General features: G+C 50.2%; 1 pseudogene; it reads right to left on the reverse strand.

The window, feature by feature from the left end:
- Positions 1 to 7,107: 7,107 nt before the first annotated feature.
- Positions 7,108 to 9,380, reverse strand: LOC140207476 (probable G-protein coupled receptor 139; annotated as a pseudogene).
- Positions 9,381 to 24,380: the final 15,000 nt, after the last annotated feature.

Below are 24,380 nucleotides of genomic sequence, written 5' to 3' on the forward strand. Positions count from 1 at the left end.
GCACGCTAAAGAAAGGAGAGACCGTCAATGGTTTCATAGACCGGTCAAATACACCTGGGAATTTAATGCGGAAATACCTCTGGACCAGCTAAATGCCCCGTGGGCCGTACAAACCATCCTGAACTGCCCCCGACCCGAGCTCGGCCATACCTTTTAATTGACCAATTTGAATTGGCAGACCCAGTAACAGATGTGGTAATCCAGACCCTGACCAACATGGAACGAAATGGGTTGTTTAAAATCACGGGAGAAAGGGGGTAGTACATATAAAAATGGGAGTGGAAGGCCGGAGTTCGGCCAAGATCCCGGGACAAGGGGCAGTACGTGTGTCGGAAATGTGGACGGAATAGGCATTAGGCCAGAGAGAGCCGAGACGGCGTGGGTGGAAGGGATAGGCGAGGGCAGTGAGAAAGGATGGCCCGCGAACACCCCTGCGTGAGCCCTTCCGGTCCCAGTAAGCAGGTCACGAGGGGAAGACGATACAAGCGACGATGGTCAGGCTCCATGTGAACCCGCAGGAGGATCTACTCCTGGATGTAGAAATAGCCAAGAAACCAGTACATGTCCTGATCGATACCGGCGCCACTCTATTGTCCGTAAGCCCCTCTGTGGCACTGACTGAGAGTACCATTACTGTAAAAACCGTGCGGATAGCCGGAGTCCCCATGACGGATCCATTTTCCCAGCCCGTCGAAATTAGAATAGGGGGGAGAGGGATTAAGGAAAAGCTTGTTATAGCCAATAATTCACCCGTTACTCTACGAGGACGCCAGGCTTTGTGCGAATTGAACGTGGTAATCCATTGCACTCCCACGGTATGATACCTCGAGCTTCGCTCTGTGATACTCCAAAAAAATAAAATGGGACACATATAAAAGCAGGCGGCTTTATATGCCCGGGATATAGAGGGGCTTCCCGGGGGAAATTGGCTTTGGCAGGGAATAATGGCGGAAGTGAGGAAATTGGAGATTCTTGGGAAATTTTGTGAATACCTGCACCTTGGCAAGGGGTTTGCACTGTCCCGCCGCCTTCCGAGACCCCGATACCGACCATGATGATATAAAGCGACTTCCGAATGTGAAGGCACGTTAGGGTCCATTTCGTTTAGTGGGGTCATGGAGTTTGGCCAAGAAGGACTTGCTGCCGAAGTCCATTAAGACCCTGGCCGTTTCCATGCTCAGACACAATTACTCCTAAAGACACAGACGCCCAGTGCCTTTTCAGCCCTGAAACCCCATTTCATGCCAAAGGACTTAGTCCCCATGGTGAGGAGATTACTGGTCGACCTGCCCCAATGAAGGGAACCCGGGGTGCGATTCCTGAACCCCAAAGCCGGCATTATTATGGTTACCCCCAGGCGAGCAGAAGGGACATGTTCTCGTCATCATCCCCCGCCCGCTCCGCAATCCCACTCGTCAGGAACTGCCGTCATTCAGCAGGGGAACCCGGAATTATGGGCTCAACGTTAATATCACGCAGGCCTTGTCAAGATAGTAACCCCCCACCGGGTGAATAAAGCAGACTAGGCGCCTACCTACCCGACAGTACCCCTGTCGCCGGACGCCTTGAGGGGCATCAGGCCAGCGATCGAGACCCTACCACAACAAGGGATGCTTCGGCCCACTCAGCGCCCTTGCAACACACCTATTTTGCCGGTCGCTAAACTGAGAAGCCCTGAGCAATGGCGGTTCGTACAGGACCTGAGGGCCATTGATCAAGTCGCACAACGGATTCGGCCTGCTGTGCGGACACCAATGTTACACTGAACTCGAATCCCTCCCTAAGCCGCTTGTACACTGTAACCGGCTTCAGCTCTTCCCTCATCCCCATCCCCCTGTACGAAGACAGCCAGGATCTACTTGCCTTCAGTGACAATGGCCAACACCGTACACTGACCGGACTTCCTCAAGCACACACGGAATGCCCCGCTGAATGTGCCGCTGCGGTCAGAGTCGATCCGGCTGATATACCCCTCTCCGAAGATAGCGCTCTGTTACAGTACGCCGACGACTTGCTGCTCTCTTCTCAGACTCTGGCCGCATGTTGAAAGGGCTCCATTATAGTTTTAAATCACCTGGCGGCCAAGGGTTATCCAGCCTCCCTGTCTCAGTTCCAGTACAGACAAACAGTAGTCACCTACCTGGGGTGTACATCGCAGGCGGGCGCCGAACCTACTTCTGCCGTCACACGGGTTCCTGAGTAGACAGCAAAAAGCAAATGATGACGTTTCTAGGCATGACAAACTCTGGTAGGCACCGGGTCGCCGAATACAGGATCTACGACGCGACCCTTCGGGAGGATTTGATACGAATTGTGCCGGAAATCATCCAATGGACGGAGCAAATGGAAAAAAGAAAAATAGCCTTCACCGTCCAAAGAGGCGTTAACGCAGGCCAGCGCACCAGCCAGGACTACCGAACTATCGGGAGTCCTTCCAGTTTTTTGTGCATGGAAAACAAGGTTATGCTGGGGTTGCCTTGACCTAAAACACGGTGAACCTCGGCGGCCTGTAGCCTACTATTCGACCCCTCCGCACCCCATGTCCGCGGCCTGCAGTGCCGCCTCCGCGCTGCGGCCGCCGTCGCTTTTGTGGTGGAGTAGGCCAGGCCATTGGTCTTGGATCATGACCCTGCTGTCCTGACTCCCCACGCAGCGCTGCCGCTACTCATCTCAGCAGCCACGCAGCATTTTACCACGGCTCGCCGAACGGGCCATAAATGATGTTGCAAGTAAACGGAAACTCTCTTTTCAAAGAGCACCAGCCCCAGATCCTTCCACCTTAATGCCTCTCCCTGGTCCTCCCGAAACCAATTACTGCGTGAAAGTAGTCGAGGTGGTCACCTTGCGCCTGCCCGATCACTTAGCTATCCCCTGGATAATCCCGATGTCACTCTCTTTACGGAAGGCTCCTCCTGTAGGCTCAATGATCATACGATCCCGGCAGGCTGTGCGATTGTCACATCCGACGAGACACTGAAGGTAGTCGCCGAAAACCTACGTATATCCGCTCAGGCAGCTGAGTTTTCGTTTTAACCCAGCCCTGTGTTCGGGCCGCCGGGAAGAACTACATTGACTCTTGTTACGCCTTTGGGGTCGTACAGGAAAGTTGTCGAGATGGTCACCTCGCGCCGGTCCGATCTGTTAGCTACCAAACCCCGGCCTCTCAACAGCCCCCAGCACCCCACCCCCAGATAATCCCGATATTAATCTTTCTTTACAGACGACTCCTGCAAGTTCAATGATCATACGATCCCGGCAGGCTGTGCGATTGTCACACCCTACGAGACATTGGAGCTAGCCGCCGATCACCTGGGCACATCTGCTCAGGCAGCTGAGTTATTCGCTATCAATGAAACCTGTATCTTGGCCGTCGGGAAGATCGATACGGACACTGCTTTCACCTTTCGGGTGGTACACGATTTTAGGTCCCTCCGGAAATTAGGGGATTTATTACATCATCTGGGAAGCCTAAACAACACGCCAGTTTGATGGCTAATCTGCTACAGGCGGTGCAGGTGCCGAGTCGTTTAGTAATAATGAATTGCGACGCACGCACTGATGCCACGGATGGCGCGACAGAGGCAACGCGGCAGCAGATAAAGCAGTTAAGCAGGCCGGGGCGGGAGACGAGCACCTACAAAGACCTGTCCAAGCTGTGTGTAAAGTTACACCGCCCACCGGACCCACCCCACAGGACCCAGTAGCGGCCCGACGATCTGCCCCACCGCAGGGAAAACTAAATGTGCTCCTGACTCTGTCTGGCGCCGCCCTGCTGGCGGCCGGTTTGCATCCACAGTCTCCGACCCACCCTCGTTCGCGTAAGTCACGGGCGGGGGTATGTAGGGAAAGGAGATATTATACACCAGGTATCAAAACAGTGGGTGTCACCAGGTCTATCAGCAGCGGGCGAGCACACTGTACAAGGTTGTGAAATTTGTCAAACATATAATACAGGGGATTCGCCCGCTATATTCGACCATCTTCCCCCGGCAGAGGTTCCTTTCGCCTAGCTGCAGGCGGACTTTGTGTACATGCCGGCTCGGGAACGGGTCGAATAATTGGCAGTTGATGTTTTCTAGTGGTTGGAGGCCTTTCCGACCAGAAAAGATGGTACCGGAATTGTGGTCAAGTCCCTGATGAAGGATATCGTTCTCCGCTTCAGGGTTCCTCACCAAAACAATAGGGACAGGGGAACCCACTTTACCCGGAGGCTAATTAATGACTTGAGTCGGGCTCTGGGCTTCGGATGGGAATCACACCTCCCGTATCAAGCACAGTCCCTGACCTGTTGGAACGATTGAACGGGCTATTAAAAGATACTCTGGCTAAAACAGGTCAAGTATCTGTGTTAAACCCCGAGGCGCTGCCAATCGTCCTGTACACCTTACGAAATCAGGACAACCGAATTGACCCCGTTTGTGCTCCAAGCGGGACGCCTCATGCCTACTGGATCCCATCCCCCACTGAAGGAGGTAATATCACTCGGATTTGGACAGATGAAAAGACCATTGAAGTAGCGAAGGCCTGTGGGGAGATTTTTTGAATGAACCAGAAACATGTAGAGTGGGGACTACCTCCGCCGGGGGACGGAAACACGCATCCATTTATGCCACGTGACGTGGTATACGTACAAACGTTCAAAAATAATTCTGTCTCTCTCCCCGGTGCGAAACACCGTACCAGGCACTTCTCGTCAGTCGAACTGCGGTCAAACTCGAAGGGAAGGCCGATTGGATCCATGATATTCGGTGCAACAGGAAAATACCCGTCGACTTCGAACAAAGCTGGCACCCCCTGCTGATATGGGCAGGAATGAAGAGAACATTGGTGGCGGGAGGTGGAAACAGGAGAGCATATCACACGTACTACCGAATACGTTAATGCGTATGACTGACGAATATGCTAACGTTGAAAAGAACCCAGCAACAAACGGAAGCCATCACAGCTGAAGTAGTTTGCAGAATAGGATGGCCGTAGATTGTATACTCGCCGAAAAAGGAGGGTGGTGGTCCTTTCATGGACTCCTGGGGGAGTGGTGGGCCACAATTCCCCGTTACGGCCTAATCCTGTTCTTAATCATGGTGGTGGTTAGTTTATTAAAATACGCGGCGCCCCTCCTGATATCTTGCTTCGCGCACACTTCCGCCAAAGGTATCTTTCCCCTGTGAACCAGGGGACCCGAGCTGCCCGACCAGCGACAGACCAGCGATCTGGAGTATGATGAGGAAGCCTGTCTGGCCAAGCGTCCCTTTCCCCTTCATATGAATCCCCCTGTCCTGAGGAAGAGAATCGGTCGGAATGATCAAAAAGGATGGGACTGGGGGGGATTTCGGCCAACTAGGTCTGGGAACTACCTTTGCGAGAATCTATAGTTGAGTGTCTGTATTGCTCAATATCTGTACCAGCAGAGAATGCTGGCGTTGTCCTTTAGCCTCCCGCTGTAGACATGACACTACATTGTTCTGTCTTCCAGCTTGCAGCTGTACGCCACCAGGCCACGTTACTGAGGTGTGTTTCCCTCGAGTTTCCTTGGAACAAGACCAAAGATGGGAATGTTGAATAACTAAATCCGTTAGAATCAACAATAAACACGGCGCGTGTACTGACTGTAACCGGAGTCGTTTCTCTCCGGAGGGACGACTCTCCAGGTCACGTAAGCAAACAGACTCCTAACGAATACCTGGATCTGAGTCTTGTGTGGAAAAGGGAATTCCCTAAGAGGAGATTATCACAAAAATATCAGAATTACACAATAAAAAAAACACATTAAAAGACGATTAAAACAACAAAAAAAAAACGCTAAGAGAAACTAAAAACGATCCAACACATTCCAGGATCCTGTTCCTGTTTACTTCAATCTGATGACCTACACGAGCGCCATCTAGTGGCAATCATTGTTCACCAAAATTTTGCTTTAAATACAAAGTCATGAAAGATACCAGACATTAATATAAATACAATTCTGATCAGTTCAAGGGTCGGAGTCCTACAATTGTACATGGAGGTAGGACAAAATACAGGGCTATGGGTAACCCTAGGTAACTTCTAAAGTAAGTACCTGTTCGGCACAGCTTGGTGGATCGAAGGGCCTGTGTTTGCTGTAGGTTTGCTACGTTCTATGTTATATGCTCTAATTATATTACGACCTATGCATTATACATCATACTCGTCTGGATATAGTATTCCAGGATAAACATGCAAAAACTACATACTTAATAGATATTGTCATCCTAAACGCATAGAACGTACAGACATCAATAGGTTGAAAACAACAGAAAGATACCGACGTGAAAAATGAAATTGAAAGAGTATGTCTCAAGAACGGGCCATACATTGTCCAAACAGTAATATCTACAACTGGTTTCATTCCATAGTCCCTTCACAATAACATTACACACTTAGGCCTACCCGGCATCATTAATGTACAGAAAGCCACACTACTAAATACCACTCGAATAGTCCGAAAGTTCATAGCAATTAAGAATGTTCATACTTCACGTTTTACCAGTTTCAGCAGAGAAAAAAAATGAAAGTAGTAATAAACAGGCGATTGTACAGGAGTGAACGCTGAGGCGATTCAACATTCAAATTGCTCGGATGGAAATTTATTAGAAATCAGGAAGCAGAGTAGCATTGGGGTTTTCCAGAGAAATTTGCACAACGAAGATCAGATTACATGAGTTCTGCACAGTTAAATATTTCTCCATAACAGGTTCATCTGCTGCGAAGTCCATCTGCAAGTAAGTTCGTGCAGATTCTTGACTTTTTTTTCATTTCATTCTTATGCAAAAGACTAAAGTAACGAATGAGTTGCATTTCTGCCGACTTGGTCTGGGATGTCCTCAGATCCTGCCCCGCTTTATCATTATCGATAGACGAATTGCGATGACGAGAGCGGAATTTGGTGAGAACAAAAACAAAAGCTGGGTTGAGTTTAATCATTGGTACGAGGTGGTGGTGGCGGGATGCCGGTACCGAAAAGTCTGCCCTTGTGCTGTGTTTCCATCGGGTTCAAACCAGTTTCATTCTCCCCGCTCCCAATTCTCCAAACACGGCCAGTGCTGTCGTGTAAACGTGGTAGGTACTGCGACCGCCTCCAAGAAGAACTTAGATAGCTTGTTTATTAATTAATAGAATAATTGACGTGAGCGGATATTCCACTGCGCTGATTAACTGCTCTCTGAACTGGGACTGGGTTACCCCATAAATAAACGTGTTTGTGCAGCAACTCAATATCATCAGCATGTATCCGGTGTGTTGAAATATGTATTCCGAATCGTTGTAATTATTCTGATCCAATCCGGCAATGGTGTTATAAAGGAATTCGACAACACTCACCAACCACAGGAAGATGAAGCTGCCGGAGATGGTGAGAAGTAAGATCACAGACCTCCTCCTGCTCTCCATCTCCGGGTCACTGCGGTTCTCCACCTTGCTCTGACCCCTCAGCCCCTTACGGACCCGACTAGTCACTAAAATGTGTCTGACTGTCAGAGCGTTCAGCAGTAGTATTAACACGAACGGGAGTAATGGCGTTAGAACTTTAGAGAACTATCTATATCCCACCCACCTGGGATCGGTAAAGGAGCCGGGCTTTATAATACAGTCCCAGGGTATATTGTCAATCACTTTCACAAGACGATATTTAAAAAGGTAGGGCACACTTTTAAAACAGAGCGAAACGCCGGTTGTTGTCAAAACCACAACCGCGGTTTTCCCGGTGCAATACTTTGCTTTCCGCTTCTGGCAACAGATGGCGACAAACCGATCAAACGTAAACATGACAGTGAACCAGACGGAAGAGTCTGTGACTGCCTCTCCCAGGGCAGAGACCACACTGCACACGGGGTGAGGTCCAGGAAAGTCCCGGGGAAGTAATAATAACTGACACGCCAAAATATGACGGCAAAGATGATGGTTAGCAGATCCGCCGTTGCCATGGCCACCAGGTAGCGAGTGGTGCAGGAGGAGAGGCCGCACTTTCCCAGGGACAGGATCGTAATCGCCACTAAATTCACTGGAAAATAAATAAATAAAGGAAGAAAGAAAGACTGAATTACTGTCTCGCTGTGATGTTCGTCTCAGGACTGAGATAAGCTGGGAATTGAGAACAATCAAACTTTGCAGACAACTCATCTCTGGAGGTTTGAAAGTTATAGAGCGTGAGTTGCTGATGCCGAAAACGCGTGTACGCTGGGTGAAGTGGTACGGTACTGGTTACCGGAACAGGACCAGTGTTCGGGAAGGAGGAATTGTCATCTAATCGCCGGGGGCCCTTTGACGAAATCAATATAGTTCTCCCAACATCAGGTGTTCACTGATGTGTAAAGGCAGGATACCTCCGCAACCTTCTCAGCGATGGTGATTGCCGTGATCCCGTCACCTCTGCTCTGGCACTCTCCCCGTACAGCGACAGCCCGTTCCCTCCGCTTCTGTCACTTACAAACTACAAATTTCAAATCAAATCTCTTTCTCCCGTTCGCAACTCGGGTTTCCTTCAGAATATGCCCATTCAGAAAGTTCTCAATTTCGTTTCTGAAGATTCTGCCGGGCCTGCTGAACGTTTCATGTATTGCGCACATTAGTGTTTAAACCATCCAATTTCCAAAGGAAGGACAAGGTGGGTGCTTCAAAACATCCGCTTCTTTAGGAGTTACTCCAAATTACTGCAGCTTTATTCTAACTGCTTCGGTGCTGATTGTAACAGAGCGGAGTATCGCATGAACCTTACCCCGTCTGAACTCTACAGGGCTCCGCTGTGATGGCTCTGAACTGCCTCTTCACTTCATGGATAATGGGGTGCGGAAGCAAAACCTGGTCCACTAAACCACACATGGACCCGATGGTTCCGCGTTTAACACACAAGAGATGTCCACTTTTCTCCGCTCCATCTCACCGGGGTTTCGCTTTCCTTGTTCCCTTCGATCTGGCGTCAAATTCTTTAAAATTTAAAGTATGTTCCGCTATTGATACGGAATAACACTATGTAGTCCGCAAAAGGTGACAACGCCCTGGATGCTGAGAATGTACGTTCACAACGGGTTTCCATTGATAAATCAAAACTGCCTGCAGTGAATCCGCTAAATGTATCCACGCCCCTGAGCTTCCACTCTACATATGTTTCAAATGCCGGTCTACTTTCAGTCGCGGCCACGGATTAAACTGCAAGGCAACTTCTGAAGGAACACAGGATTTTGCCGCAACGTCTGCAGCGCACTCACTGATACACCGGCAACGCGGCGCTGTCGGTAACCGAACGGGTCCAAAGACCGCGCACACAGATCAGTAAATATTACTTCTCCTGTGTTCTTACCAGGAACGCCAATGACGGCAATGACCATGAACCATATCTTCCTCACACGGTAAAATGTTTCACGCATGCTGTGTGAGATTCAGCCTGTCTTCCAGCTGCCCGCGATCTCGCTGAAGAAACTCTGAGCTGTTGAATGTCCACGGTCATTCATTTATACTCGCTCCAACATTTGGGGTAAAAATAAACCTGATATTATTCAAGTAAAATCCCAGTTGTGATGAGGTATGGATAGCTTGACACGAAATTGCAAAATCTCAGACAAATGTCGATTCGGGAAGTCAGTGAATGTTGCTGCGAAACACTCTCAGGCTCACCTCTCACTTTCATGATTGTTATTGTTGATGTTGTCCGTTCCTAGACTCCATAGTGTTTGTCATCATAGACCAATAATATTTTAGACCATAAGATGTAGGAGCAGAATCAGGCGATCTGGACCATTGAGTCTTCTCCGCCATTCAATCATGTCTGATCTCTTTTTCTCCTCCTCAACCCCAGTTCCCGACTTACTCCCCGTAACCTTTGATGCCATGTCCAATCAAGAACCGATCAATCTCTGCCTTAAATACACCCAGCGACCTGGTCTCCACAGCTGCACGTGGCAACAAATTCCACACATTCACCACCCATTGGCTAAAGAAATTTTTCGGCATCTCTGTTTTGAAGGGGCGCCCCTCTATCCCGAAGTTGTGCCCTCTTGTCCTGGACTCTCCCACCATGGGAAATATCCTTTCCACATCTACTCTGACTTGGCCTTTCAAAATTTGAAAGGTTTCAATGATATATCACCTCATCCTTCTGAATTCCAGCGAGTACAGACCTAGAGCTATTAAACGTTGCTCATATGATAACCCTTTCATTCCTAGCATTATCCTTGTGAATCTCCTCTGGACCCTCTCCAATGCCAGCACATCCTTTCTAAGATGAGGCGCCCAAAACTATTCAGAATACTCAAGGTGAGGCCTCGACGGTGTGTTATCCTCAGCACCACATCCTTGCCTTGTATTCTAGACCTCTTGAAATGAATGCTAACTTGGCGTTTGCCTTCCTCACCACTGACTCAACCTGCAAGTTAACCTTCAGGGCGTTCTGAACAAGGACTCCCAAGACCCTCAGCATCTCAGATTCCTGGATTTTCTCCCCGTTTAGAAAATAGTTCGCATATTTATTTCTACTACCAAAGTGCATGACCAGGCCTTTTACAACATTGTATTTCATTTGCCACTTGCCTATTATCCTAATCTGTCTAAGTCCTTCTACATCCTACCAGTTCCCTCAGCACTACCTGCCCCTCCACCAATCATCGTGTGATCTGGAAACTTGGCAACAAAGCCATCTATTCCATCATCTAAATCATTGATATACAGCATAGAAAGAAGCGGTCGCAAGACCGACCCCTGCGGAACACCACTAGCCTCTGGCAGCCAAGCAGAGAAGTATTATTTTATTCCCACTAGCTGCCTCCTACCAATCAGCCAATACTCTAACTTTCCTGTAATACCATGGTCTCTAAACCTGGTAAGCAGCCTCGTGTGTAGCATCCTGTCATTGGGCTGCTCTGTTTCACTCTGGGAATTGTCTCAGTTATCGGTCTTGCAATAGAAATGTGAAATGAAGAACATGTTGTTTGTTCGTTCCTGAAATAAGGTGAAGAGCCTTAGACTAATATCGCATCCGTGCTTAAGAAGAAACTGAACGCATGCAAACCGTTAACCAAATTAAATGCAACAGGTACAAAATGCTTCAGGAACTAAGTAAGTCATAGAGCATAATTGGAAATGATAATCCGTCGATATTTCTGACGGACTCCAATTATTTAACGCTTCTTCGAGCTGCTCAGCTCCATTAACAAAAGCGGAATTTCCCAGTGGCCATTCGTTTTATTTCCTATCCCCAATCTCTTTCCGACATGACGCCCATAACCGCCCTTTCTGCCACGATGGGGTCACTCTCAGGCTGGGGGATTAACACCTTCTATTCCGCCTAGGTAACCTCCAATCTATGACATGAAATGGATGTGTCTAACTTCCCGCCACACACATCAAAGTTGCTGGTGAACGCAGCAGGCCAGGCAGCATCTACAGGAAGAGGTACAGTCGACGTTCCAGGCCGAGACCCTTCGTCAGGACTAACTGAAAGAAGAGCTAGTAAGAGATTTGAAAGTGTGAGGGGGAGAAGGAGATCCGAAATGATAGGAGAAGACAGGAGGAGGAGGGTTGAAGCCAAGAGCTGGACAGTTGATTGGCAAAAGGGATATGAGAGGATCATGGGACAGGTGGTCCGGGGAGAAAGAAAAGGGGGAGGGGGGGAGGAGCCAGAGGATGGGCAAGCGGGAAAGTGAGAGGGACAGAGGGAGAAAAAGGAGAGAGAGAAAAAGAATGTGTGTATATAAATAAATAATGGATGGGGTTCGAGGGGGAGGTGGGGCATTAGCGGAAGTTAGAGAAGTCGATGTTCATGCCATCAGGTTGGAGGCTACCCAGACGGAATATAAGGTGTTGTTCCTCCAACCTGAGTGTGGCTTCATCTTTACAGTAGAGGAGGCCGTGGATAGACATATCAGAATGGGAATGGGACGTGGAATTAAAATGTGTGGCAACTTCCGGTATTTTTCACTCTGCTTTCCCTCTTCTTCAGTTCCCCACTCTGGTCTCCCACTCTTCTCCTCGCTTGTCTATCATCTCTCCCTGGTGCCCCTCCACTTGCCCGCTCTCCCCCGATCCACTCCCCTCTCCTATCAGATTCCTTCTTAGCCAGCCCTCAATAGCAGCCACCAACACGCATCCGAATGCAGAGCAGTTCTTTCTATTGTTTCGGACCCAGAGAGTCTCCCCGAGAAAACAAAACGTTGACGTAGGACGTTCCTACGGAATGGTTACAGTGAAAAGGAAATTAATCGGGTCCTAAAGGGATTGATAGAAAAACCAGGAAATCTAACAAAGAGGAGGAACCCATCGCTACCGGCTGTCTCCCTACATTTCCATGGTGTCTGGAATGACCGCCAGGATCCTGAAGAAATACCCGATTAATATCATTCACAAACCTGCAAGGAAACTCAAGGCACAGCTTATGCGGGTCAAAGCCGAGTTGGGGATAGGTGGGTCGGCTTTTACAGAATTCAACGTGAATGCGGAGCAGAGTATTTCAGCCACGGTGGAAACCCACACCAAGCAGCACGGAAGGTGCATCGGTTTGGGTTACCCAGAGAAACCGGCGGTAGCAGACCATTGCATTTCCAATTGCCATAGGATTGACTTCGACAGCACAAAACTACTGTGCCGCGCCAATCGCTGCTGGGACGGCCCGGTAAAGAAAGCCTCTGAAATAAAACTAGAGGAAAAGAATTTCACCAAAGCCGAAACCGGAAAACAAGGTGGGTGAGCGGAAACCTAATTGGACGAGGACTAACCAATCGCGGGATGGGGGTGGGGGCGTTGCGGAATACAGGGCTATAAATATCAGCCGACTGGACATGCCCAGGCATTATTCTTGAAGAAGATGGTAGCGGTTGTCATTGTAACATCGGTTATAATCGATACCTGCACCAACTTGAAGCGCAAGAAGAGCTTATTCGTCATATACGCCGGGAAAGCACTAGATCCTTTTTAAAACTACGGAAGTCATTTTCTTCCTCACTGAGACAAGGTGACCTGTGAATTCCCTGATATCTGCATGTGGTTGCCAATGATAAGTATTATGCATAATTGTTTGATGGATGGGTACGACTGGCACCTCGGGCTTCCAGACTGTCAATGCGCTGATGAAGATGAAATTGGCAGAGGAAGAGGTTTGCACAATTGAGTGTGCAGAACATCACTGTAGTTCACAGGAGGATCTCGCCACCGAAAGAACGACCAGCTGGACTTTTCGGATCAATTAAAATGGGATGATCACATTCAAAGTTCACAGTAAATTTATTGTGAAACGATATCGTATTTGTTAAGTAGGGCCGTGCATAATTCTGATTTGATCGAGACAGACGTGAGAAGCAGAGGAACATCTGGAGAAAAACTTCCGAAATCCCGGTTCGCTGCCGCTGCTACTGTGCGATCGAGAATCTCCGGAGGGAAGGCCGCAAAATCCTCGGCTTTGCCTGCTGCTGGCGACCTTGGCAGAGGTCGAAGCGTTCGGCAGAGATGGTGCTCGGTACTCGGTGTTGGAGGGTTGGTCGAAGGCTCGAAGTTTTCGGACGACTCAGAGTCGGACTGTGGCCGGGTATGGCAAGGAGAGTACTCTTCCTTCTCCCGTCTGTGTGAGATGTCGGACTTTCGAGAGACTGAACTTTTTTACTGTGATCATGGCCTGTTCTTCATCAAGTTATGGTATTGTTGCACTGTTGTAACTATATGTTATAGTTATGTGGTTTGTGTTAGTTTTTCAGTCTTGGTCTGTCCTGTGTTTCTGTGATATCACACCGGAGGAATATTGTATCATTTCTTAATGCATGCATTGCTAAATGACAATGAAAGAGGACTGCGTGTCCTCATAATCTAATCTAACCTAATCTGAAAAATTTATTAACAAATTAACTATATATATGCAGACTGAGATTAATTTTCTTGCTGACATAATCAGTAATTCCAATAACCATAATCAGACCTCCCAGTTAGGGAAGATCACCAGTGTGCACAAGACAACAAACTATGCAAATTCAAACAGAAAGAAAATAAGCAAAAATAATAATAATATCATGTATAAAATGGTAACATCATGTATCTCACAATTAATGACCACTCACTTAGACAACCACAATATAATTACAGAAGATCAGAAAGGATGCTGTAGGGGTAAAGAACAACTGATAACAGATTCCGTAATTCTAAATCAACCCTGGGGGAAAAGCAGAAATTTTCCATGTTGCTATATTGAATACGGAAGACAATTGACTCTGTTGGCCAGAAGAAGCTGCAGTCTGATCAAGGACAGAGGAAGCAAACAAGCCAGTTATCTTTGCACACCCACCCCCGCCATTTTGTGGACTATGAACTGATTCTTGCTCTTGGATAATCTAATCAGAGCAATAAACCTGAGGCCATTCTCAGAGGTGTACCTGCTCGTTATGTAAAATGTCAGACCTGCCAATGAAGCAATCTGTCATCTCGTTAGACTCCGTCTGTGTTGTCTCATTTCACTGTATTGGACCATTCAGAGTGTAGAGACCCAAATACACAAGGCTGGGGTGGGCAGAGCCATGGAACAATGTTGGTTGTAGCCCTGTACAATGACCAGTAAGAAGGTAACCCAGGTAGGTCAGGTACCTTGGTCCAATGGAATGGGGATCCAATGGTTCAATTGATGAGGAACAGAATAAGATTCAGGAGTTTCAAATACGCAGGGGCGATAACTCTCCAGCAGCAAGAAACCAACCATCGCCGATAAGGAGGACCCCACGGGCACGTGGAGATCGGAATGCGAGGAGCCTCCTTTCCCGGGTAATACAAATCAAAGACCAAAATGATGCAAACCCCAATTTCGGTGGCATGAGGAAGGAACTCGCAAATGTTATATTAGCAAAGGATGTCGGACTAGTGTATATCTTTTTTGAAGACGTCTGCAGCATTTCATGTTCGAATAATGGGCCGTGAAGACAAAATTAGGCCAGCTATTTTAGAGTGGTTTGGAACGAGATGTTCAGGAAAATTAAGTAAAATAAAGAGATTTCGCCAGATATGTGTACTGTATATGCCTAAAGCGTTTGCACAATACTGCAAAAAGTAATCTTCCTGGTGACATATTAGAACAGTACTGTGCAAAGTTCTTAGGCACTGCAGTAATTTTAAGCATTCTCCTGTTGTGCTGTTCGAAAAAAGGTTAAATTTTACCCTGTGTGTGCGATGATAAACCTCATTACGAGTATCCATTTGCACTGAGGGTGGGCAGGGAACTTGGAGGGGGAGATTATGTTTGGGAAAATAGGAACGGAGAGGGGAGGGAGCGGGAATCACCATTAAGACATGCTGCAATGATCAATAGAAACAATGTAATCAAATATCCTTGCCTGATGTCTCCGGGCTGGGTGTGTCTGCAGCTCCGTTACCCTCTCCCTCGCCCCGTAACTCCTTTACTGTCTCCTGTCGTACACCCCTCCCGCAGCGCTCCACCCTGCCATTCGCAACACCCTTTAATCCCGACAGATTTACAGGTATAGAAAAGATTCTTCCGACGCTGGAAATCCAGTGCGATTCACACATTGCGCTGGGCGACCCAGCAGGTCAGGCAGCATCTATGAATGGGAATACACGGCCAAAGTTTTGAGACGAGATCCTTAAACAGGGTTAGAAAGGAGGGTGGGGGAGAGATGGCAAGGAAGACTTACAAACTCGCTCTCCTCTCCACGTTGAATAATACAGGACTGTGCGAAGGTCTAAGGCACCCTGGATACATTAATGTGACTTTGACTTTTGCACAGGAGTGTCCATTTGAATAGTGTATATTTGGGGTAAATAGGTAACTTCCAGCTTGGCTGTCGAGAGTGAGTGTGGAATAGACACCTTTAGTCTCAAGGGTGATAACGACAGGAAATGGTCGAAGTGTTAAATGACTGAATCTCATCTATATTTACTCATGAGACGGACCTTGTTTGTGAGTTTACTGGAGGGGACTGTGCTGTTTGGGGCAGATCAACATTAGAATGAATGACGTGTTGGAGTTCTTCATTAAAGTCCTCCGATCCTGGCCATCTTTCTCCTATGATGTTATCGGAAACAAAAGCAGTGTGTTGTGCCTTGGCTGAGAACTTTGCGGACTCCTTATCCAAAAGTACTGTATCGGAAGGCCAGGAGACAGCTAATATTGTGTCGTTATATAAGGGAAACAGAGAGAAGCCGGGGAACCACTAGTAGGCGAGCTTTACCACAGTGGAGAGTCAGCTAATGAATAGGATTCAGATGGGCAGGCTTCACCGACACAGGCAAGCAGTGTCCCCGCAGGGAGTGAGTTTGACAGAGTGGGCAAAGAAGTAACAGGTGGAATAGAGCGTATGGTGGACTGGGGTATGCACTTTGGAAAGAAAGATTAATCTATTGAAAAGTTTCTGACTTGGGAGAAAATTCTGAAAGAAAATATGTATATGGAGATATAGAAGGTTGAAAGTCTCCTGATTGGTGCGGGGGATAGTGGCTTGCGGGAGATGAACAGAGATTGGAGTTGAGGGACAGAACAGAAAACAAGAGGCGGAAGAGCTCGATGGAAGGAAAGAACCAATTCTGCTCCTACATCCGGTGGTGTAATCGTCTTAATCGATGCAATTTGACCGTCTAAGTTAACCACTGAGCCTTTACAGAAAGCCTCACTAAAGTGCCCCACTTTTCCAATCAATCACACCCCTCCCTTTTCTTGCCTTCCATCTAATTTGTGAAGGAAATGTCACCACCCAACCGTCATCACAGCTGAGTAAGTCACTCCCCCGCACTCCCCACCCAGCCCAGCCAGTCCCACTCCCTCTCGTTCCATTACTGCACCTCTCTCCCCGTCCCATTACTTCCCCTCCTTCCCTGTCCAATCCCTTCTCCTCCCTCACCGTCCCATAACTTCCCCTCCTTCCCTGTCCCTTCCCCTCCGTCCCCGTCCATCACGTCCCCTCCTTTCCATCCCATCATTTCCTCTCCCTCCCCGTCCAGACAGGTTCCCTCTCTCCCCATCCTATCACTCCCGCTCCCTTCCTGTCGTTTTCACTCCTCCTCACCCCGTCTCTATCTTCTCCATGTCGGCCGACAGGTTGTGAAGGGAAATTTCGCCCCTCCCCTTGTCGTCCCCTATTGAGTCAGTGACTTCGCCGCGGTCACCGTCTCATCAGTCCACTCCTCATCCCATCACTCCTCTTCCTCCCAAACCCCTCACCTCTCCTCCCCCAAACCACATGTATATGTGTATGTGTGACTATCCCATATGTACATTAGTTTATTCAATGACAGCATTACTAGAATTAAAACATCGACACAATACCCAAGACTATATAAAGAACAATTTATAAAATACTGTTCTGACAATCAATAACACACTCGATCCCGGGATTGTATCCACGGGCACCGCATGTTCCTTCGCCATAGATTCTATGTGCGACAGTGGCCATTGTAAGTCAGTGTCTCACTCCATCCCTGGCGGCCACATTAACCAAGGATTCGCCATTTTAAATCAGCGCGTCTCTCCCTCTCTTGTGCTCACTTCTACCAAACCTCTCACTCCCTCCCCACCTGACAGTCTGAACTCTCCATCCCTCCTCTCCTCCACCCCCCGCCTCCGCAATCCGGACTCTCCATTTAACCTTTCTTCGACAGACACTCAGTGACAGTGTGTGACCCTCCCTCCCACTTCCTCCACCACTCAGTGAGTCACTCCCTCACACTCACCAGCTTATCACTCTCCTTTCCATTCGATCACTCACAAACACTCCCCTCCCTTCCTCTCCCCGCCACCTCGATGTTCTGCATCTTATTCTGGTTGGCTGCCAGCTTGCGATGCCAATTTTCGCCTCTCCTCATCGTCCTCGCTCTCTGTTACCCAGTGAGTCTTTCCCCTACTCACCCCGTCACTCCTGACACCCTCCCCTCTCTGTCCCCTTGTCCTTTCTCCCGCCATCCAACACAGCCTGGGTGGAGAACATTTTCCGATGGGAAATTTCGCTCCGTCCCATCAGCCCTGACCGCGTCTCGACCCCTCGCTCCCCCTTTCCCCGTCCACGCCCCGCCTTCTTGCTGTCCGTCTTATTTGCGAAGGATCGTAACCACACATCCTTCCTTCACTATTGAAAAAGTCACTCCCTCACACTCCTCATCCTGTTCCTTCTCACCCTGTTCTATCAGCTCCCCTCCCTCCCCGTCTCATCACTTCCCCTCTCTCCCAGTCCGATCCCTCCCCGTCCCATCACTCCCCCACCCTCCCGTCCCATCACTCCCCCACCCTCCACATCCCATCTATTCCCCTCCCTCCCCGTCCCATCACTCCCGCTCCCTTCCTGTCGTTTCGCTCCTCCTCACCCCATCTTTATCTTCTCCATGTCGGCCACCAGTTTGAAACAGAAACTCTCGTATCCCTTTTAGTCCCCTATTGAGTCAATGACTTCGCCACAGTCACCGTCTCATCAGTCCACTCCTCGTCCCGTCACTCCTCTTCCTCCCAAACCCCTCATCCCTCCTCCCCGAAACCCACATGTATATGTGTACGTGTGAATATCTGAGATATATGCATTAATTTATTCAATGACAACATGATTAGATTTATTAACATTCATGCAATACCCAAGACTATATAAAACACAAATTAAAACACTGTTGTTACAATCAATAACACACTCGATCCAGGGATTGTATCCACGGGCACCGCATGTTCCTTCGCCATAGATTCTGTGTGCGACTGTGGCCATTGTAAGTCAGTGTCTCACTCCATCCCTGGCGGCCACATTAACCAAGGATTCGCCCGTTTTAAATCAGCGCGTCCCTCCCTCTCTTGTGCTCACTTCTACCAAAGCCGTCACTCCCTCTCCAGCAGACATTTCCAGTGAAGCGTCGGCCATTTGAAGTCAACGTGTCCTTCACTCCTTCTCTGCCGCTCACTTTCACCAAGGCGTCGCTCCCTCCTTGGTCCCGTTTCAACCCGGCCGAACGGGGTCTCCTTCACTCACCACATCTCCCCCTTTTTCTCAACAACATTAACGATGGTGACGGCCGTTTTCAATCGGCGTCTTACCCCCCCCCCCACTTCCCGGCGCTCACTTTAAACAAGAAATCACTGACCCTGAACTGCCTCGTCAGACAGTTTAAGCGAAGCAGCAGCCATTTTATGTCAGAGCGTTACTCTCTCCCAGTAGATCATTTTACACCGACCCGTTACCCCCTCTCTCTTCTCAATGTGTCACTGTCTCCATTTCGGCCCTTTTACCCGGTGCGTCTCTCCCTCCCTGTTGGCCATTTGAAGTCTGTCCATCACCCTCTCCCTGCCGGCCATTGTAACACAGGAATCAGGGACTATTTCAGGTCGGGCCGCCACTCCCTCGGACTTGTCAGTGTGTTACTCCCTTCCTGTCCTCCATCTTCTCTCAGAGCATCCCTCCCTCCCTGGAGACCATTTTCAATGTGCGAGTCACTCCCTCCCCGGTGACAATGTTATGTCGGCGTGTCACTCTCTCCCTGGTGATAATTTTATATTCCGGCTTTAATCCAGAATCCTATTTTTAATCAGCACATAACACCTTCCCCGGGGATAATTTCCAATCAGTGCGTCACCCCCACCTTGTCAGTCATTTTAACTCTGCCTGTCACTCCCACTCTGTTGTTAGTGTATCACTCCCTCCCCGCCGGCCGTGAGAAACAAGGTAACCATCTTCCGGAAGGCGAACCAAAGTTCCTGAAGTCCGATCAGTTCCACCGTCTCCGCCAGAAGTCAGAACCTCGTCAGTGTGACAAAGTCCTCAACATCCACACGACCCTCGACTTTCCTTGTAACTCATAAACCAGCGGCGTTCCCGTCAAATTCCCTAAACACAGCCCTGAGTTCTGTCAAACACGGAATTCGGGTGCCCCCGCCAATTTCCCAAGTACACAGTCCCGTTGGAAACGAACTGGAAGGGGTCCCATTGGGAGGCAGATGGTGGTGCTGAAAGGGAAGGGTTGGGTCCCTTTGGGAGTGGACGGGAAGTGGTGAGGTCCATTGGGATTTCTGTGTCTGACCCCTTTTTTTATTAACCAAATTCTTTATTACAAATGTCGGTGCTATACAATATTTACAAACCCAGTGAATAACACATTTACTACACTACAAACAGACAATACATGTTAAACCAATATATTGCCATCCTCATCAATGATGGCATTTACACCCCGCGGAGCCCAACGGTCCCGGAACATCTCTACGGTCGCCGTGGACTGTACGTATTCCTTTTCAATGTTCACCCGGGCACGAACATACCCCCTAAACATAACCAGGCAGTCCGCCCGGGGAGAACCTCCTGCCACCCTTTTCCAGGAGCCACGGATGGCAATTTTCGCCAGCGCCAGGAGCAAGTTGACAAGGACATCCTCATCCCTCTGCGCCCCCCTCCTTACTGGATGACCATATATGAATAGGGTGGGACTGAAATGCAACCAGAAGGCGAGATGCAGCCCACGCAAATACGCGAAAAGGGGCTGCAGCCTCACGCACTCCACGTACATATGGTACACGGTCTCCTCCAGCCCGCAGAAGTGACACGCGGCTGGGAGATCCGTGTACAAACTAAAGAACTTATTGCAGGGCACCGCTTTATGCAGCACCTTCCAGCCGAGATCCCCAGGGTGCATGGGACGGACTCCCTTGTAAGGGACTTCCATTGGGGACCCCCCTCACCTCCAGGTGGAAAGACCGACCGCCATGGCGTGTCCGGACGGTGGACAAAGGCTAGGAAGTGGAGAGTATGGAGCAGCAGCCCATAAAGGTACCTCCTGCCTGCATCCCTGAATGGGATTGTGGGTGTCGATGAAAGACAGCTCAAGTTGTGTGGGTTCGTCTCCCGGGTAAGGCTGCGGGGCCTGGGCCCGACGAACAGCTCAGCTTGAGTCGATCCACACACCTGAGCCGCACCGACATCCGCTGAGGCAGGGCAAGGGTCGGCCAGGACCCCGCCCTCTGCCAGAGGAGGGGATTCCCGGCCTGAGGCAACCATGTTCCAGACTCTCAGTAGATCTTGATAGAAGCCGGGCAGCCTCTGCAAAGCAGCACGGCTGACGCACGCTGGTGGTAGCTGCATATCTTCGTGAAGGCAACAGCCCCTCCGGAGGAAGAAAGTCGCCAACACGTGCCACCTGGGAGGGTGCTCGGCGTACAGGAATCTCTGCAGAGTCCTGAGGCGGAGAGCCGCCAGTCGTGTGCGTACACACACCAGCGGCTGTCCGCCCTCTGCTACTGGGAGACTCAGAACCGCTGCAGAGACCCAGTGTTTCCTGTTACCCCAGAAGGAGTCCACTAGCTTCCTCTGCATTCTCGTAACAAACAGGGCAGGGGGGGGGGGCAAGGTGATCATCCGGTACCACAACATGGAGGCTACCAGCTGGTTTATGACCATCACCCTGCCTCGATAGGAAAGCACCCTGAGAAGGCCTGACCAGCGCCCCAGCCGGGCCATGACCTTTGTCTCCAGGTCCTGCCAGTTCGCCAGCCAGGTCTCCCCAGAAGGACTCAGGTAGACTCCCAGATAGAGAAGGCGTCTGGTGCTCCACTCAAAAGCTCTCATCTCCTCCGGCAGGGAGTCAACCTGCCATTGTCCTACTAAGAGTCCGGAACATTTCGCCCGGTTGATCCTGGCGGAGGATGCCGCCGAGAAAACATCTTGGCACTCGCGCATCCTCCGCAGGTCACAGGGGTCTGTCATCATGAGGAGTACGTCATCGGCGTAGGCCGAGAGGACGACCTCCATGTCCGGTTCGCGCAGAACCAGACCTGTCAGCCTTCGCCGAAGAAGGCTGAGGAATGGCTCGACACAGATCGCATACAGTTGACCAGACATGGGGCACCCTTGACGCACTCCTCTTCGGAAGGGAATAGGTCTTGTGAGTGATCCGTTAATCTTAACTAGGCACTTTGCGGCAGAGTACAGGAGCAGAACTCAGGCCACAAAGTGTGGTCCGAGCCCAAAAGCCTGCAGAGTGCCCGCTAGGAAACTGTGGTCTACCCGATCAAACGCCTTCTCCTGGTCAAGAGAAAGAAACGCTGCCGGGGACCCAGTCTCCTGGAGTAGGTTGATCTGGTCCCGTAATAAGTGGACATTGTCCTGGATGGAGCGGCCCGGGACTATGTAAGATTGGTCAGGATGGACCACCTGTCCAATTACCGAACCCAGACGGCTGGCCATTGCCCGGGCGACGATCTTGCAGTCTGCGCACAAGATGGAGACCGGCCGCCAGTTCTTTAGCAGGCGGAGGTCTACCTTCTTGGTCAGTAGGACCACAACAGCTCTTTGCCATGAGAGGGGCATTTCTCCGGTGGCTAGGCTCTCCCCTAGGACAAGGCTGTAATCATCCCCCAGGACATCCCGAAAAGCCTAATAAAACTCAACACTCAGTCCATCCAAGCCAGGGGACTTACCCCTCCGGAGTTGCCGAAGGGCAGTGGACAGCTCCTCCCGAGTCAAGGGGACGTCCAGACGCACTGCGCCCTCTGGGCTGCTCTTAGGCAAATCCTTCCAGACCTCGTTACACGCCTCCGCATTTGACGGATCTGGCGAGAATAAGAACCGATAGAATAAACGGACTTCGTTGTTAATTCCTTCTGGATCAGTGATGGAGGAGCCATCGGCAGCCAACAACTCCACTAGCTGCTTCTGAACTCCCCGCCACTTCTCCAACGAGTAGAAGAAGGGTGAGCCACGGTCCAAATCCTGCAGCATTTGGATCCGTGACCACACGTACGCACCTCGGGACCGCTGGAGCTGCAGATTCCTTAGTGCGTCCTTCTTCTGTTGGTATTCCTGCCATAGCTGTTGGTCTCCAGCGGTCGGACCGAGGCGGGACTCCAGGTCAAGCAACGCTCTCTCAAGCCGCTCTTTCTCAGACCCCCGCCTCTTTGTCGACCTCCTAGTATACTCCCGACATAAAAACCGGATGTGGGCTTTGCCCACATCCCACCATAGCCGTAGGGAGCAGAACTCTCTCCGCCTCTCCTTCCAGGTGACCCAGAACGCTCGGAACGAATCCCGGAATCGGCTGTCCTCCAGCAGCCGGTTGTTAAAATGCCAATACCTGGATCCTACCCGAGGGTGCAGAGGAATAAATTCATCACAAGGTGATGATCCGAGCACGACACTGGCCGCATGGAGGACGCCGACACGCGGGAGACGTAGGCCCGAGAGATATACATGCGGTCTATCCTGGAACCTCCTTCTCTAGACCTTCTCGAGAAGGCGCTAGAGTTGGGGTGAAGATTCCGCCAGCTGTCCACCAAGTCAAAGGAGCCGACTAGCTCCTTTAACTTTTTTGCCGATGCTGGGTCGCGTTGGAGGCCCGAGCGGTCCTCCGCCTCGAGGGTACAATTGAAATCTCCCCCGAGGATGACGCAATCCCCAGGATCGATGGAGCTCAGCAGGGTGGACAGCTGGCAGAATAGGCGCGTCTGCATCACACTGCGCCTGGGAGCATACACATTGATAAAATGCAATGGTACGCCATCCAGGCGCACAACCAGGTGGAGCAGACGGCCGGGCACAACGTCCTGGACTCTTTCAATTACTGGCTGGAAGGTCGGGGCCAACAGGATCGCCACCCCGCTAGAAATGGAGCTGAGGTGGCTCATGTAGACCCCGCCCCGCCACTCCAGGAGCCAAGCAGACTCGTCCCCAGGGATGGTATGGGTTTCCTTCAGGAAACTCACCGCATATCTCCCATCCCCGAGGACTGAGAGATTGTTATGCCTGCGAAGAGGACCCCTGCTGCCGTTTACATTGAGACTAGCTATGGTAAGTTTCATGTCGGGAGCACATTAGGCCTCAGCAGCTCTACCCATTCCGGTGAGAGCGGAGGCGCCCTCTACCACACTGTCCCGAAAGAAAGCAAGAATACTTTTTGCTTTCCAGGCTCGAGAGGTACCAACACCCGCCCACCCCCACCCCCACCCCCGTGACCCACCGTCCCCCCTAGGAGCAAGGCTGCTTCTCCCTCTGATGTCCCTTACCAGGTCATCCAGGAAAGATTTCAGTTGTCTCCTGTCATTCCCCGACACCGCATTCCTCTTCCCCTTCTCCTTCCGTCTGAGGATGACCCGCAGGGACTTCACCAGCCTCGGCAGGCTGGGCCAGCGAAGCGAGGCTAGTTGAGGCCGGTGCTTGGCACCCTCAGAGGTGAGAATGAAATGCTTAATTTCTTCCATAGGTATCAATGGGGATTTCTCAGGAGGGCTGAGGATATCCATTGTCTCACTATCAAAGGAGTCCCCCTCCAACCCTTCACTGCAGATAGATTCCCCATCGTCCTCCTCGCATGCTCCAATTGATGGCCGCGCTTGTGACCCACACTGCGCAGCTGGTACCTCGCTCTTACCCTGCCCGCTCCACCGTCGCATTAGTCTCGTCCACATTTGCGACAGTGGAGGGACAATCCCCAGGGACTCC

Source organism: Mobula birostris, chromosome 13 (assembly GCF_030028105.1).
Source record: "Mobula birostris isolate sMobBir1 chromosome 13, sMobBir1.hap1, whole genome shotgun sequence".
Classification (NCBI taxonomy): Eukaryota; Metazoa; Chordata; class Chondrichthyes; order Myliobatiformes; family Myliobatidae; genus Mobula; species Mobula birostris.